This window comes from Trichosurus vulpecula, chromosome 1 (genome assembly GCF_011100635.1).
Source record: "Trichosurus vulpecula isolate mTriVul1 chromosome 1, mTriVul1.pri, whole genome shotgun sequence".
Lineage (NCBI taxonomy): Eukaryota > Metazoa > Chordata > Mammalia > Diprotodontia > Phalangeridae > Trichosurus > Trichosurus vulpecula.
In genome coordinates this window covers 475,180,174-475,199,402 of record NC_050573.1, presented here as the reverse complement: position 1 = coordinate 475,199,402, position 19,229 = coordinate 475,180,174, and the positions used below count along the sequence as shown (strand labels likewise).

The 19,229-nt window shown below is 36.9% G+C and overlaps 1 pseudogene; it reads right to left on the bottom strand.

Annotated features, from left to right (window-relative positions):
• Window positions 1-1,175: 1,175 nt before the first annotated feature.
• On the bottom strand, window positions 1,176-18,802 carry LOC118840067 (annotated as a pseudogene).
• Window positions 18,803-19,229: the final 427 nt, after the last annotated feature.

Below are 19,229 nucleotides of genomic sequence, written 5' to 3'. Positions count from 1 at the left end.
CCCCCCCACCCCAGCTTTGAAAACTCAGATGTTGGTGCTTCTCTCCCTGGTAACTATGTATATATAGCTTTGGTCAGATAGCTAGAAGCCTGTCTGTTGATTTGTGTCATTTGCTCTGTTTATATTTCTGTTTGTATTTGCTCTGAAGTTCAAGGTACTGATTTTTTCTCCTGAACTAAGTGAATGATATATGTATGCTTAATAAAAGTGAGATTGTAAACCCCTTAAAGTTGCTTTCCTTGGAAAAGCAGATCAAAGAACCTGTGCTAGCAGCCCTCCTCTGTGCTGGTGTGATTGGCCTTACACAGCCACAGTAGCTGCGAGTAACACTGTTGTTACAGAAGTCAACTTTGATATTTTCTATCCCAATCAGAGATTGTACCACATTGGTTATAAAAGATCAATTCAATTTGATTTGACAGAGATTTATTAATTATTATTTATCAAGAATATACAATGAGCTACATTAAGGACTGGCAATATAAAACAAGAAATAAATAGTCCTTTCCCTCAAAATACTTAGGTTCCATTGTCAGAGTTGAGGTGGGTGAAGAGAACAGGATTTACACAAATAAAAATAAAGATTATACAAATTAAAAGTATATTCCAAGTAAAAGTATATACAAATTAAAATTATATTCCACTTCCAATTTTTAAAAAAGTAATTCCATTATTGAGAGAGTGCTAATAACCGGGGAGTGTGAGAGGAGCTGGGGAGGAAAGGCTTCATCTTAGAGATGATACATAACTTGTGCCTTGAAGAAAGGTAAGGATATTAAAGTAGAGCAAGTGCATTTCATTTATGATGGACTGCTTTTGCAAAGGGATGAAGATGTGACATACAGTGTCATGTATATGAAAACAGAGAGCAGACCATTTTCTTTTTTAGTGAAAATCGTTTAATAGGAATAATCTTGGATAAGCAGAAACAGCTTTGATTTTGATGGTTACAGCAACATACAACTGGGAAAGAATCCATAGGGACAGCTAGACTCTCTAGAGAGATTTGCTTTAAAAAATAGACACATTGCCTCTTTTGAGCCACATGCCATTTTTCCAAACTGTTGCCTTTCCACACAAGGTATGAGATATTATTCTATTTACATTTAAAAATATTTCTTTTTTCCTCTTCAGTGTAGTGTAAATGCCCACAAATTAGTCAGTGGAATCCCTCCCTAACATAGGTATAGAATAGCTTTATTGATCTCTGGATTTGTCCATTCATTTCAGATGTCCTCCAGGTGGTTATCAAAATCCACAAGGATTTTATAGGACCTGCTGTCCAAAAGAGATGCCTAGATCTTCTGGGTTTCTGGCCAGTCTTCACAATAATCATAGTGTGGATCTCTGCATGGCCATTTGTTTTCATGATGCTCATACACATGAATCGTGGGTTCTATGCATTCCTTTGTTAAACTTCCTGTTGTCTACCATGATGAACGCGGTGTCATTGAAGCCCTTTGCAATTCTGGAAGCTACCTTCTCAGCAACCTGGTTTGGACTGGCATCCTTTTACACGTTCATTAGCTTGATAATAACCAGCAATCACATAGCTATTATCTTTGCACTATGAATCAATCAAGGTGAGAGCCACGTCCAGCATGGGGGCCAGCGCCAGGGTGCCGTGGAAGAGGTGGATGCGGTCCACAAAGAGAGTCTGATGCGGGTTCGGGCCGCCGTGCGCCGGCTGCTCCTTGTGGGGCTTCTTCTCAGCCACCAAGAGTGCGTTGACAGCACAGTATTTGGCCCCATGAAATACCATATTGCAGTAGGTCTCGGATGTCAGCCTCACGCCGGAAATGGTGAGGTGTAGGCCCGAGACCCCCGACGACCGCAGCCTCTCACGCCCGGCGCGGATCGGCCCCCACTGAGTTGCTCTGCTCCGGCCCCGCGAGGCGCCCTGCCGCCTCCTCTCTTTTGCCGGGCTCGGTCGGACCGCGGGCTGTCAGCTCATGTCCAGGTACCCGCAGCTGACTTGGGAGGCTGAACAGCTGCCTGGCTCCTCTCAGGCTAGCAGGCCATTTTGACAGGAATGAGTATATCAATGACAAGAATGGTAGTGGTACAAAATTAAATGGTAATCATATTTTAATTATTTTTAATGTAGTTTGGATGTTATGTTAGAAGCAACAGGGAATCATTCAAGATTTTTATGTAGGGGCGTGATATAGAGAGATCTGTGTTTTAGAAATATAAATCTGATAGCTATATTAAGGATAGCTTGAACAGGGGAGTGAAGGGATTTAGAGAAAACAATTAGAAGGCAATCAAAACAGTCCATGTGAGAGGTGATGAAGAAGGTTGTATGAGTAGACAAAAGGAAAGGGATTCAAAAGATATTTTAGAAGTATGATTAACAAAACATGTCAATCGATTGGCCATGAAGGCTGAGAGAGATGAAAGAGAATTTATGTGATTTGGAGAAATTATCAACAGGAAGAAGGAAGTTTGGGAAAGAGGATGAGTTTAGGGGGAAGTAGAATAAGTCCTTATTTAGACATGTTAAGTTTGACACACTAAGTAGAAATTTTCAGCAGTTAGTTGATATTATGGGACTGAAGTTCAGGAAAGAGATTATAATTGGAGTGTATAAATATGGGAGTTATATGATAGAGAAGATAATTTAACCCAAAGTAACTAATGAGACCTCAAGGGAGAGAATATACAGAAAGAAGATTCAAAAAAATCTGTTTTTTTTTTTTCCCAGATCACATTGTATGAATGACAGACTTGGCTACACATGCAGAAGCATTAAAAAGTTACTATCAGGGTTAGATCTGGGAAAAGGTCCCCTATCCCCCTTCTTTAGGTAGGGGGCAGAGCCATGCATGGTTTTCTTTTGTTTTTATTGTTGTTGTCAATAGGCAAATGAAAGGTGGGGGAAAACAGAAACCTTAAAGCATCAAGATCTTTATTCCAACATAATAGGACTTAGAGAGGAAACAAAGCTTAAAGGGCTGACCGTGCTATTCTTCCCCATGAGGGCAACTATCCTAGGGAAGGAGAAAATGTCTATGGTGACAAGTCCCATATAAGCACCATTGCTCTTTTACCTACTTTCATCTCAAGAGATGCCCGAAGTTAGTAGTCAGGAGAAGGGCAGGATGATCCTGTAAAGGGGTCTGAAGAGAAGTGGTCAAAAAGATAAAAGGAAGTTCAAGAGAGTAGTGTCACGAAATCAAGGGTTGAGAGAGTATTTAGGTGAAGGGTGTAAAGAGAGACAGATTTAGCAGTTAAGATAGCATTGATAAAATGAGGGATAGTAATTTTAATTGATTGGTGGGATCGAATGTCAGAGATGTTTACCTGGTAGAATGTTTTGTGAATTTATGACATATTGTCAGGAATCATATATTCTCAACAACCCATGGAGGAAAAAAAATATATATCTTATTATTTGAAAACATTTGCTTTCACAGGGGTAAACAAGATGCGTTGATATATATTTCTTTGGAGTGTTTCAATCTTTTTGTGGGAACTACAATTCAGGGATTATTAAGAAGATTAGGGGAATGTTTTTGAAAATTTGCTAAAATATTTGCAGTAGATAACAATTTGGGAGGTTAAAAATTTGTCGTAGAACAATAGCAAAAACAAAAGCCAATGAAAATAACTTGATAAACAAGATGGAAAACAGAAATGATGCATTAAAGATAAAGAAATTTCATCTATTCCCATGATTAAGAGCACTTGGAATCCAAAATAAGGTAAAACAAACAAAAGAACCCATGAACTGGCTTCTACACAAACCTCACTCTGCTCCCTCTCCCACAATCCACATTAACAGCAGTGACACTGTGCTAGGGGACCCACACAGCTCCTAACAAAACCCAACTTTACTCCCTGGTCTCTCATACCTTTTTCCAATGCCATTGAGAATCCAGCTTCAGGCTGCAGAAGCCTCCTTGATATAGGACAGATAGACAATGTACCTCTGCATTGATTCAGGCTGCAGAAGCTCATTGGTTGTGGCCAAAGCATGCATGCATCATTTTGTACTGCAAAAGATCTCTGTAGATGAGCCAGAAGTAGTAGAAAGGGGTAGGAGACAACTGGACTAGAAATAGGGCTGAACACCACATTCAACCTTTCCAACTCCTCCTTCCTACTAGAGTCTCAGAAACCCAAGATACAAAAAACAACTCCATAGTGCCAGCATGGCAGATCTCTGAACTACCAGTGCTGAGTCAGAGAACTGAGGAACAGAGAAAATGAGACAGGACACTGAACACAGAGTATGTGTGATTATGTGTGTTGGGGTGGTGGCATTCTAATTAGCCTGAACTGGGGACAGTTCTGTCCACTAAAAAATCACTTGGGGAAGAAGCTAGGCTGATGTACTATGAATTGCCCAGTATGGGAGGATGTTGAGAAGCTTTCAGATTCAGCCCCGAAAGATGTCGCATCACAGGGAAGTGAATCAAAGAAAAAAACAAAGAAAGTGATAGAGAAAAATAAAGAAAAAAATCCCTGAAATTACCAAAAATTCCAGGAAGAAGAAACTCAAAGAACTCTAATAAAAGCATAAAAATCAATAAGGAAATCATTAACAGGAGAAAGAAATATGGCCTCCAGATCTAGTAAATGAGTTCAGGCGTTCATGAATAAATATAGCAAAAACCAAATGAAAATGATCCTACACTTCATGAATGAAAAGACTCTGTGGAGTTTGAGGAGAACAGGCAACACAATGTGCTGTTCCTGAGTAGTTCAAAAAAAGAAATGAGAATTATGAGAGCAGAACTGATGCTCTACACAGCAAAAATAATGAGCAGAACAGAAAAACTGGAATCTGTGATGGCAAATCTCACCAAAGAAACAAAAAGAGAAAACAATTACCTAGAAATACACAAAAGTGGAGAAGTAAAAATAAAATTAAATAAAAATCTGCTCACTATGGAAACAAAAAATACCATTCTCATAGACAGTATGTTTAGAAACAATCTAAGACTAATAAGTCTCCCAAAAGAAGAGAATAGGGCAAAAATTTACTACCATAACTTGGGAAATAATACAAGAAACTTTTTGGTACTTCTAAACATAAAAATATGAAATAACGATGAAAAAATAGATCACCTGCTGAAAAAACAAAAATAAATCCAAAGCTGCAAACTTTGACACACAAAGTGTTTAAACTTTAAAATTCAATTCAGAAAAAAAAAATAACAAGAAACTTCAGCAAATGATTGGGAGAAGGGCCTTCAAATACAAAGAAATAAAATTTCAATAACCCAAGACTATTCTATATCCACCAGAAAATGTAGGAGAGGATGGAATAATGTTTTCCAAAAAGCCATGGTGCTCAGGATGCAGCCCAGTATGATATATTTTGTAAATCAGAGCTAAACTATAATTGAAAAAAAGGTATTCAATAATAAAGAGGTGTTTGAAATATTTGTAGAAAGAAAAACAGACTAAGTGGAGTGATGACAGTAGATTAGGGGCAGCAACCCAAATGAACTGTCTCATCCTTACCCTCAAAAAAAATTAAAATAATGCCTCATATCAAATTTTGGAGCAACAAAACCAACAGAAGGTCAAGGTGAGACGTTTTTTAACCTAAGAAAAATTAAAAGGTCAGATTTATGACACCAGAGTGGAGGTCTTTCCAGAGTGCATACACGGGGTGGCAGCAATAGCAGCAGCAACAGTAGTTATAGGAACTCTCAGCTGAGACATGGTAAGGGGGTGTAATGTTAATGGAAAAGGAAGATCTTCCTCATCCATCAGTAGGCCTATGTGACCACATGTGTTCAATCACTGATGTCTCAATGCTTTGAGCTCTGGCCCAGATCATAGTTATAATACATTCAGAGTCACACAGAGCCTACCAGGGGAGGCACTTTCCTAAGGAGGACCTTGCTTAAGGGGAAGCTTGCTTACTAGGAGGCTTGCTTGTAGGAAGTCTTTCACACCTTTTGAGACTAAGCTAATTAGGTACTGAGTCAGGAGGGTTGAGATGCCTTCTGGCTCTGAGCCTATTATTCAAAAGTGTATATATATTCCGAGGTGAGATTTTGCTTTGAGGGCTTGCTCATGAGAAGGACTTTTTGATTCCCTGGATGGGACTCTGAGTAGCTGTTTGTTTAGAGCCCCCAGACTATTCAGATGTTTGATGCTCCCCTGATCTGGTGGTGTATGTCGGTGACTGTATTACTTTGTTCAGACCGTTGGTTCCCTGTCTACTGAATCTTTCTGCTAATATCTCTGCTTGTATTTTTTTTTGCTTGTATTTTCTCCATGTCCAGGATGCTGACCTTTCCCGTGAACTAGTGAATGTAATTAAAAGAAGATTGTTAATCCCTTTAAAAGCCCTATCTTTCCTTTAAGAGCAGATCAAAGAACCTGCATTGGCAGGCCATCCTGGGTGTGTCAGGGTGCTTGCTGTTACAGGGGTTTGGAAAATTGGTCAGAAAAAGATTACATTAAAAAAAGAAAAGATTACATAGGACCCTTTCTTGGCACTGGACATAGCTGGCACTGATTAGAAGCTATATTGTTCATATGCAATTCTGGATCACAGTTCCAGGGCAGATAAAAGTGCTTGTGGTGGGTTACAAAGGAGTAGGAACCCTGGTTGTAGTCCCAAGGCAGAGAAGAGTGCTAGTGTTTGTGAGGGGAGCAGAGGCCCTTTCTGGGTAAATACTACTGAACAGAGCACTGACCACTCCTAGTTCCAAATCACACAATCTTGGAAGCACCAAAAACTTGTAGACCCCCAGAACTAACTCTGAAAACAGCAGCATAAAAAAGCCAGAAGCTTAACACAGTGCCTCCCCAATCCCCAATGAGCAGATCCCAACTTTAATATAAAGTTCAAAATAAAGAAATAGACTGGCAAAATATGCAAACAATAAAGAGAGAACTTGACCATAAAAAAGTTACTATGGTGGTAGGGAAGACCAAGATACAAACTCAAAACAAGAAAACAACTACAAGCAAAGCCTTGAAGAAAAATGCTAATTGACCCATACAAGCAAGAATTCCAGGAAGGGCTAAAAAAAGAGACGAGAGTAGTAGAGAAAAGATTGTGAAAATAAATGAGAGTGATACATGAACATTACAAAAAGAGAACTAGCAGCTTGGTAAAGGAGGCACAAAAAAAAAAAACCTGAAGAAAACATCACTTAAGGTGATATTCTCTCTCTCTCTCTCTCTCTCTCTCTCTCTCTCTCTCTCTCTATATATATATATATATATATATATATATATATATATATATATATATGTATATATATATATACATATATAAAACAGAATTGGCCTAATGGGAAGAGGCACAAAAATCCACTGAAGAGAAAAAATGCCTAAAAAGCAGAAAAGGCCAAATGGAAAAAGAGGTATAAAAATTCATTGAAGAAAAGAACTTAAAAAGCAGAATTGACCAACTGGGGAAAAAAATGTACAAAAGGTCTTTGAAAAAAATAATACCTTAAAATTAGAATTGAGCAAGTTGAAACAAATGACTCCATGGGATTATAAGAAACAATAAAATGAAGTCAAAAAAATGAAAAGACAGAAAAAAATGTGAAATATCTCGTTGGAAAAATAACTGACCTAGAAATGTATCAAAGAGAGATATTTTAAGAATTACTGTACTATCAGAAGACCATGATAAAGAAAAGAACTCAGACATCTTATTTCAATAAATTACCAAAGAAAACTGCCCTGACATCTTAGATCCAGAGAGTAAAACAGAAATTGAAAGTTTCCACTGATTACCTCTTGAAAGAGATCTAAAAATGAAAACTCGGGAATATCATAGCCAAATTCCAGAGTTCTAAAGTCAAGGAAAAAATATTGCAAGAAGACAGAATAAATTCATGTATCATGGAACCTCAGTCAGGCTCATATAACATTTAGTGGCTTCCACTTTAAAGGAACAGAAGACTTGAAATATGATGCACTTGAAGGCAAAGAAGCTAGAATTACAACCAAGAATAACCTACTAAAAAAACTGAATATAATGCTTTGGGAAAAATGAATATTTAATAAAGTAAAAGACTTCCAAGTATTCCAGATGAAATGACCAGAGCTGAAAAGAAAATTTGACATTCAAACAGGAGACTCAAGAGAAGCATAAAAAGGTAAACATAAAAGAGTAGTCATAAGGGACTCAATAAAGTTAAACTGTTTAACTTCCTATTTGCAAAGATGATACTTGTAACTCCTAAGAACTTTATCTTTATTAGGGCAGTCAAAAGGGAGCTTATATAGACCAAGAGCATGAGTATGAGTTGATTATGTTGTAATGATTTCCACTAAAAAAGAAAGGGTGAGAAAGAAGTATGCATTGGGAGAATGAAGAAGGGAGAAATAAAATGGGGGAATTTTTCTCATATGAAATAGGCATTCAAGTAACAGCCTTTACAGTGGAGGCAAAAATGGTGTGTATGGAGGCAATGCTTAGACTTTACTCACATCAGAAATGGTTCAGAGGGAAGATACGTGTGTGCATGCTTATACACACACACACACACACATCATGCATACATGCATATGTACATATATATATATATACATACACACACATGCACAAGTCCAGTGTAGGTAATAGTAAAAAGGTGATTCTGTGGCATTATGAACAGAACATGACCACTCCCTGCTTCCAGGTGAATCAATTTGTTTTTGTTTTTTTGTGAGACTACATTACAACCTAGGAGTATACATAAAAGGGAGAAGAGCAGAAGGGGGATGTAGAAGGATGTGTGAGGTGCCCAGACCAAATTGAAGGCTAGTAGTGAAAGGAAGATGATCTTTGTGGTCTCAGTAAAATAAGCCTGCACTAGAAAGACTGAAGAAGAGGAGGGGAGGATTAAAAAGAAGGGGAAAAGAAGAAGGAATTGCTTTTATTATGGGAGGGAACTCCACTGATAAATGATCCTGGGGAAAACAGAGATCTTCAGTACAGGGAGATGGTGACCTTCCACTGGGTGTGGTCTGGGGAATTTGGTGTTTGAATAGTCTACTTATCTTACCTCTGGGGGGTGGTGGAGTTGAAACTCCTGGGGACAACTTGCACCTGAGGGATTGGGAGAGCATGGATACAAGGAAGAGATTTGGGGAGCAAATATGGAAACAAAAAGGTAACTTGGGGAGGGTATAGATTAGTGCTAGACTGCATAATAAGAGACATCTTGAGTTTGGGAAGGCTACCATGGGACAATGTGCCCTTTCTTAGGACTGTAAGAATTAACATTATTCTGGTAATGAGGAACAATGGAAAATGGGAATAGTTGGGATAAACTTTACAAGGCATTGTCAGGAACTCCTTAGAAGAGAAAGTCCAGAATCAGTATCATGGGGTGGTATACTTAGGATAGCTATGATGATGTAAAAAGAATAAAAGCCTTATGAAGATCTCTGTTCACTTCTCCTTTTCCCCTCTGTAACAACAATTGGGCTAGCAGCTGTTGTGGGGGTGAAAGACCAACACAAGCCCAACAACAAGAACTCTGCCAACAAAGATTCTTTTGATCTGCTTTACTAAGGAAAGTAACGTTAAGCGGTTAACAATCTTACTTTAATCCAACATATACATATAAACTCACTTAGTTCAGGAGGAAAAGCCAGCAACCTGAACTTCAGAGCGAATACAAACAAGTTACGAACAAATACAGTATAAACAGACTAGATCACAGGTCATAGTTACCAAGAAACCATCAATACCTGGGTTGACAAGCCGGGGAGCTCTTAACACTGGCTGACCCAGAGTCACGCACCACTCCTCCTGTGGCTCAGAGCCCCAAGCAAACAACTCTGTTCTCTCTTTTTATACAGTCTTTAGATGTCATCAAATGTCATCTGAGCGACCAGAACTTAGGCGCATACTATTGGCTCTGGTCTTAGCAACTCCCCTTAGGGTCCTGGGGGCTTCCCACCCACATCAGCTTAGCACCTAGTAATTAGGGGTTTTGTACCTAGTAAGGCTCAATCAAAGACAATTAATTTAGCATTCTAAAATAGTAAAAAAAAAGTCCAAACTTAATTAATATTACAACCTAACTATAATACAAATTACATGAACAAGGAAAAACATTTATTTGATTTGGCTATTTTCATAGTAAATGTCATATCAAAGTATTATGGAAATAGTGTTATTTTTGTTGCTGTTGTTCAACCATTTTTCAGTTGTATCCTACTCTCTATTTACCCCATTTGGGATTTTCTTCTCAAAGTTACTGAAGTGGTTTGCCATTTCCTTCTCCAGATCATTTTACAGTTGAGGAACTGAAGCAAATAGGATTAAGTGACTTGTCCAGGGTCACACAGCTAATAAGTGTCTATGTCATACAGAACATCAGTTATCAATGGCTATGTCAGTGGAGTGTAACCTCTCTTACATTCTACTATGACATACTTTGATTGGGGCCACAGCAACAGATTGAGGACCAGCCTAGTTAAGTATGGAGGTACTCATCACTAGCATCTTGGACACTTAGTGATGAATTCCTTGGCCATTTCTACTCCTGAAAGAAAGAAAAATTCTAGATAACATTCAGCCTGTAGGGCTTCCCCCTTGTATGTCTACAATGACTGTATCAGGGTAGGATAAAAGGGGTCAGAAAGTGTTACAAATCCCAACAGTCAACTTTAAATTGGTTGTTAATACTCTAAATGTAAGATTCTACAATGAGGAACAAGTGTGCATATTGCTAGAGGAATTGTATTAATCTTGACATTGTCACTACCAAACAAAAACACCAAAAACAACTCACAAAGAGCCCAAAATGGGAAAAATAGAAAATGGGATGAAGTCGCATTAAAATGGAAGGATGTATTGCTCCTTGGAAATGAAGAAAAATTTGGCACAGTTGCTTTCATTATTTACTCAAAGGAAACAAAAAGCATCATGTTGTAGTTTATTTAGTCATCCTGTATTGCAATATCAGTATAAAAGAAGTACAATAAGCACACCATAAGTAAATTTTTGCCAGGAGACAACCAAGAAAATCATTACAGACTGCATCAATATCTTTTGCAGAGGGTGATGAGGTAGGAAAATTCTACAAAGTAATCTAAATGAAATCAACATACCTTTATATTTGGTGACTTCTATTAAATTGTAGAAATATGTGAAGACAGTGAGAATCATAGACCAGGTGGAAGAAAGAAGGAGAGAGGTTGAAGACTTATGGACTTCATAGATGTCTCAGACATTTACGTCATGATTTGCCATTGAAAAAAATGTGCATGTAATGGAAATGGAGATCAGTAAAAAAAATTCTTTCTCACACAAAGACGCTCAAATGAATATTTTAACCAACAGAAAAAGATGCATTATTGATGTGGAAGTTTCATCTTACCTAAATATGTGTGCATGTTATATCACGGTCTTGTCAGAGTTCATTTCTAAATTAGACAAAGCACGAAAAAAGAAAAAAAGAATTGATAAAAGATAATGTATCAATAAAAATGAAATAACTCAATCCTGAACTATTTTAAGAAATAATTGATAATTAGTAGTAGATAATCAACCGCTGAAATTATACTGACCCAGATAACATTAAATTCACTATAACAATATAATGTAAAATAATTCAATGAAACATGATATGACATTATATGATAGGATAAAAAGTTATGCTGTAATATATAATATGACTTGAATGCTGGAATAGTGAACTGGTTCAACCATTCTGGAGGACAGTTTGGAACTATGCCTAAAAGGCTATAAGACTGTGTATACCCTTTGACCTAGCAATATCACTACTAGGTCTATATCACAAAGAATTCAAAGAAAAGGGGAAAGGACCTATATGTACTAAATATTTATAGCATATCTTTTTGTAATGATAAAGAACTGGAAATCAAAATGTGCTTATCAATTGGGGAATAGCTGAACAAGTTGTGGCACACAATTGTGCTATGAACAATTACAAGGGGAGTGGTTTCATAAAAAAAATAGCAAGACCTATATGAAATAATGCAAAGTGAGAATGTACAACATGGTATAATATAAAGAACACTTTTAATATTGAAAAAGTATTTAAGCACTAATCTTCAAAGTATTATGCTTTTAAAATAAGTGCTTAATAAATGTTTTTTCATTCACTTGTAACTTCAAATGTAACCAGTGTATATCAAGTAGCATAGGAGGGGAACATGACTTAAGTTGCATTATTCAGTAACCGTCTGACTTACTCAGCAGACAGAGAGAGATGGCTACCAAAAGCTATCATAATTTAGAATATAAGTTTGGTTTTTTTTGCAAAGTCTTATGAAGAAGGATGATAGATGATTATGAGAATAATCATCTCATTAGACAGAGAGTAGTAGAAGGTAAATGCAGTTTATATAAACCTTGACCAGAGAAACAAATGAACAAAATTATTTTGAGAATGAGAATTGAAGCACAACAAACATAAGAAAAATAGTAGAGAATTGTAAAGAGTGTCATATGAAACTTTTTACCACAAAGGGAAGTAAAGGCTGCCACTTTGACTCTAAAATTGTAGTCTTGAATGTGCTTTTTCGGAGAGTTAGAAATGACAGTAAAGAGATTAAGAATGGGAAAAGTAAGTGAATTAGATGAAGTGCACATAGAGACTATCTCTGCAAGAGAAGACACTAGAGTAAGGGTGTTGTGGGATCTATTCATAAAAAAAAACATCTAAGAGGACACCAATAACTATGGGCCTATATGCTTATTTTCCCATTTCTACAAAATATTTTTAGAAACATCAGTACAAGAATGAAGGACATCCTGGGGGTATTAATGAGAAAAGGAAAGCTTTTGCTAGCAATGTGCTATAAAGGACCACATATTTGCCAACTTACAATTGGCTAAAAGATGTAGCTAATGAAAGATTCTCCTGTGGTTTGATTGTGGTAGAGTATTTAATTTGGTAGAATGAAACAATGAATTAAAGTCTCTCTTCCAATAAGTTATCTTCTCTCCATACCTCAAAATCATTCAAGATTTCTTAAATATATAAAAGCAGAAACAATCCTGTTCTATGCCATAATAAACCATCAAGTGACAAATAAAACAAGATAATGTATGTTCCCCAAAGTGTACACTACTGTGATAGAGGAGATCCAGCATAGAATCTATATTGAAAGAGATTAACTAATTGATTCCTTATTACCATTCATCTCAAAGGCTTTGTAACATCTCAAATACATCCTCTTTTCTCTTCTGATACTGCCATTACCCTTGTTCAGGTACCCATCTCCTCATGCCTGGACTACTGCAATGGCTTATTCCTTGGTCTGACAACCACAAGCCTCTCCAAACTCCATTGTATTCTTTATTCAACAACTATAATGTGGTTTTCCTAAAGCACAGATCTGAACATGTCACTCCTTCCCCCTACTCAATGAAATCAACTGGCCCCTCATTACCTGCACGATTAAATATAAAATCTACTGTTTAGCATTAAAAACCCTTCAAAATCAATGTCTACTTTCTGGTCTTCCTATACTTTACACTTCTCTCCCCCAAACCCCAGCAAGTCCTCTTTAATCTGGTAACACTTATTTCTTCACTGTTTTCAAATAAGAAGCTCCATCTCTCTGCTCTGGGCATTTTCACTGGCTGTCCTTCATATGTGGAATGTTTTCTCTCTCTCTTCTCTGTTTCTTGGTTTCTCTGATTTCCTTCGATCTCAGCTCAAAAAAAGAAAAAAATTTACATGATATAAAAAATTCTTTACAATTATTAAAACAATTCTACTTATGTAAGCTTTAATCCAATTTCTGGACAATTTCTAGAATACATTCAAGATAAGCATGTGTGGAAATTCAAATGGATCTAAAGGAGGTTCATTGCTTTTCTCTACTTTTTTCAATCATAGTCTCTATTACTTTTAGGATTGAAGTTAAAATATGTCATTTAGTACCATTACTTTACTTGACCTTTTGTTATAATTTTTATTGACACAGTAATAGAAGTTCTAAGTCTGCTAATACAGTTGTAGCTATTATGAGTCCTATAAGCACATTCTTTACATATTGGAAAACATCTGGAAACCCAGTATATATATCCTATTCCCCAAGAGTAAATAGTGTGATTTTGTTGTCTTTCTCAAGGGAAGGTTTACTACTTAACAATTAGAGCTTTTTATATCTTTATCACTCCCTTCCCCATGGGATATGTTTTATCCTCATATAGTAGGGGGAGAAAGAGTTATTTAAACAGAAGGAATATGACACTATGAGGAAATTAATATATATTATACATTAATATATAACCATTAAAGCAATAGGCAAGTAGCTTATTACATTTATTTATTAAGCTTACTAATCTAATTAGCAGGAAATGGATAATTTAAGAAAAAAATTTCAAGTTGTTTAGGTTAGAACATTGAAACAAGTAATCGTCACCAATTTAGAAGAATAGAACTATAGCCAGCTGAGTCCTTAATTTTTCAATCTCCTCACAGTAGGCTTAGTGATATCAAGAGATTTTAACAGTAAGATTCATTGTAAAGGATTTGCAGTTGTTTTACGGTGATCAGAAATTTGCTGTGAAGAGAGGAAGGATTTGATTGTACAATATGAAGACTCTTCCATTACTCATTAGGTGAAAGGTACAGACTCAACCATCACAGGTATAATAAAACACAATTCCCTCAGCTCTGTTTGATTTCAGGAAAAAGTAATTATTACCTTTGGAACAACCAATAACACAATAAAGTTTTATATTATTCAAAGTTTCGCATAGCCAGGCCCATGATCTATCTGGTGGGAAGATTTCTTGCTCAGAAAGGAAAAAGAACAGTAGGGAGAGTGAGTCAAGAGGATCATTTCATTAATTCTGTAAGGCTATCTTCTCAATCTTTCAAGCCAAGTAATCTGTTTGTAGCATTTTCAGATGACACACATTTTGAGTAGCTCTTGGTGTATTCTCTTGAAGGGTGGAGTATTAGCTTAACAATAATTCAAATAGTTATTTCTGGATTCGAAATTCAGAGCAAATCAAATATACTGTCCCAATGGGTTCCAATATTTAATAGCAAGTTTTAGTACTTACAGTTTAGAGCAGGGCACAGTTCTTCTCATGTTAGCAAATAAAAGAAAAAATATATACATGTATATATATATATGTATATATATATATATATTTCAATTTGCACTAAGTTTATCAGTTCTCTCTCTGGAGGTGGATAGAATTTTTTCATCATGAGTGCTTTGAAATTGTCTTAAATCATTATATGGGACAGAGTAGCTATATCTTTCATATTTGATCATCTTTACAACATTACTGTTATTGTGCACAATGATCCCTCAGTTCTCAATTCACTTTTTATCAGTGCATATAGTGGAATTGTTGAGTCAAAGGGTATGCACAGTTTTATAGCCCATTGGAAATAGTTCCAAATTGTTCTCCAGAATGGTTGGACCAGTTCACTTCTCCACCAGCAGTTTTTTAGGGTACCTATTTTTCCCTTATCTCCTTCAGCATGTCATTTTTGATAGGTATGAGATAGTACCTCAGACCATTTCTCTAATCAGTAGTGATTTAAAGCAAGGCTTCAGGAACTTTTTCTACTAGTGTAACAACAATGTTGCTATCAGCTGCTGTGGGGGTGGAAGACCAATAATACCAGCACACAGGAGGACTGCTAGCACAGGTTCTTTGATCATCTTTTCTAAGGAAAGCAACCTTAATGGGTTAACTTACTTTAATTAAACATAAATGTACCATTCACTTAGTTCTAGGGGAAAAGCCAGCACCCTGGATTTCAGAGAGAATACAAACAGAAATTACAAGCAGAAATTATTAACGGAGCAAAATAAACACCAATCAACAGACAAGCTTCTGTCTGACCATGACATTAAATATATAGTTACCAGAGTGAGAACTACCAACATCTGGGTTTTCAAAGTGGGGAGATGGGTAGTGGGGAGGGGGCTCTAAAGGCTACCCAGAGTCTCATCTGGCCAAATCACATGCACACTCTTCCTATGAGTAAGCCCCCAAAACAAAATGCCAACATCAGAGCATCTATACCCTATTTAGGGGCCTTTGGCTTAGTGTCTACTGTAGCAACAATCTTGCTAGCAGCTACTGTGGCTCTGTAAAACCAACAACAATCAGCACACAGAAGGCTGCTAACACAGGCTCTTTGATCTGATTTTCTAAGAAAAGCAACTTCAAGGGGTTAACAATCTCAGTTTAATTAAACATACATACATCATTCACTTAGTGCAGGGGGAAAAGATAAGCCCCCCAAACTTCAAGGAAAATACAAACAGAAATTACAATCAACAGAGACCTTGTTTGATTCAAATCACAATTCATAGTCACCAGAGAACCACCAACTTCTAAACTCCAGGTTACAAAGCGAGGGGGTTGGGTGGGTTCAACGGCTTGCCCAGAGTCTTGTCTCCCACATTCCTTCAGTGAGTGTACCCCCAAATGTCAAATGCCAGCCTTGGATCTTATATACCTGTCTCAGGGCCCTGGGGCACTTGAGGCTCACCATGTAGAATACGAGAAATCAGTGTGGGAAACTGACCACAGCACCACATCATATACAGTTCAATGACTCTTGATTGCCTCAGTGCTGAGAAATACTCCAAAACAAAGACAGCAAAAGGTTTCTCACCCATTCAAACAAAAGGGAGACTTGATAGTCTTAGCATCCCAAAAGGGAAGAACAGGGAAAAGTCTGATCCTGTAACATCTACTCAGCAAAAGGGTGGAGGCCTAATGCTTAGCATCTACTTAGCGAAAGGGTGGGGGAAAGATCTTTAATCACCAGCACCACATGATATATATTGTTTCCAATCAATGACTCTTGATTCAAGCAAAGGCAAGACTCAAAGACACTTGATTGCCTTAGTGCTGTGAAGCACTCCAAAACAAAAGGCAACAAAAAGTCCCACCCCGCTTGTCATTACAACTAGCAACTCCTTCTTACGTTCTGGCAGCATTTGTTGCATGGCCTGAGGGCATGTTCAGTGCAAAGTACACATGTTCTGTGTTCAGAATCAAGGCTGTAGTGAAGTTATGTGACGTAACATGGGCAAGTGCTACTATAAACACCTTGGATTTATTACGTTTGATTTTTAATTAACTTTTGGTTATTGCGCATTATGCAACCTTTTACTGTTGCCAAATTTTTTATAACCCTATATGAGGTCACAACCTACAGTTTAAGAAGTGCTGATTTAGAGTATTTTTATGTGACTATTTAGATAGGTTTGTTTTTCTTTTCTGAAAATTGCCTGTTTATATTCTTTAACCATTTATCAACTGGGGAATGGTTCTTATTTTATAAATTTTACTAATTTCCACACTTAGCATGTATTTGAAAAATGAGGCACACTCAGTTGTGCATAGAAATGTACTTTATCTAATACAAAATAAGAGTTATCATAATTGTGAATGTGAATGGGATGAGATCACCCATTAAATGGAAGTGGTTAGCAGAATTGATTAGAAACCAGAATCCAACAATATGTTGTTTACAAGAGACACATTTGAAACAGAAAGACACTCACAGACTTTAAAAAAAGACTGGAATAGAATCTAATATGCTTCTATTCAGCTTTGGTCTTTTCATCAGGAATGCTCAAAAGCCCTTTATTTATGAAATATCTTATGTGATCAAGACTGTGACTCCATGATATTTAAATTGTTTCTTTCTGGCTGTTTGTAATATTTTCTCTTTGACCTGGGAGCTCTGGAATTTGGCTGTAATATTACAGAGAGTTTTCGTTTTCAGATCTCTTTCAGAAGGATGATCACTGGATTCTTTTAATTTCTATTTTACCCTCTGGTTCTAAACTGTCAGATACAATTCCTTGATAATTTCTTGAAAGATGATTTCTTGAAAGATAATTTCTTGAAAGTCTGGGCTCTTTTTCTGATCATGGCTTTCAGGTTGTCCAATAATTCTTAAATTATCTTTCTTTGATCTAATTTCTAGGTAAGTTTTTTTTTTCCTAATAAGATATTTTGCATTGTTTTTCTTCCTCCCACCCATTCTTTTGGCTTTTTTTTCTTTTTTGATGTCTTGTGGATTCATTAGCTTTTACTGACCCATTAAGATTTTTGTGCCTCTTTTACCATTAGTCCAATTCTGTTTTTTTAAGGTGTTATTTTCTTCAGTATTTTTTTGCCTATTTTACCAAACTGTTAATTCTCTTTTCATAATGTTCTTGCATTACTCTCAATTCTTTTCCCAATTTTTCCTTTACTGCTCTCATCTCTTTAGCTCTTCCTGGAATTCTTGTTGGGCCTGGGTCTAATTGCTTTTTTCTATGATGGTTTATTTGTAGCTCTTTTCACATTGTTGTGTTCTTCTGAGTTTATGTCTTTGTTTTCTGAGCTACCATACTAACTTTTTCTGGTCAAGTTTTTATTTTTTTTTGGTTTATTTTTTTCAGCCTATTTCTTTACTTTGAACTTTATGTTAAAGTTGAGATCTGCTCATCTGGGTTGGGGAGGGGCTGTGCTTGGCTTTGGACTGCTTTTGTGTGTGTTGCCATTTTTTGAGATTGCTCTGGAGGTCTGCAAGTTTTTGATGGTGTTATCCTGGGACATTTATGGTCAGTACTCTTCAGACCTGTGCTCTCACCTTTACTTAGGAGAGGCCCTGGGTCCTCTACAGCTGCAAGTGCTAGTTTTCCTTTTTGCTTTGTAACTTCAATTCAGAACTGCTTATCAGCAATAGAGTTGCCAATGAGCACCACCTGAAACCAATCAGCAATGAGTCCCCTATAATCTCTTTCTGGTCAGTTTGACCACCTTATTGTATTTGCACGGTGAGGTCCCAAAGCTGCTACTGCTGCTCCTGCTGCTGCTATCAACACCAGCTTTAAGGGCTGATTCTGGTGCTCCTGCCATACTCTAGGACTATGCCCACCCTGGTGGGTTACAGACCTCTCCTGCTGATTTTCTAAGTTGTCTTAGTCTGGATAAAGATCTTCCTCTAACTTTTTGTTGGTTCTGCTGATCCAAAATTTGATTTAAGGTGTTATTTTAAAGTTGTTTGGAGCAAGATGTTGGGAGTGTTCAGCTAAATCCCAGCCTTTACTCTGCCATCTTCCATTCTGTAGTATTTTACTATATCCTGGGCTCCTTCTATGAATGATGCTGGATAGTTTGACAGTTGGCAAAGATGAGAACATTATATTGTTCCAACTTGAGTGAAAAATCACTAATTCTCTATTTCTGCTTTTGAAAATAAAACATGAGTTGTATTTTTAAAAATCTAACTCTAGGACCATTTTTGTATACTTCTCTTTCACATCTAATTGAACTGTATTTTCAC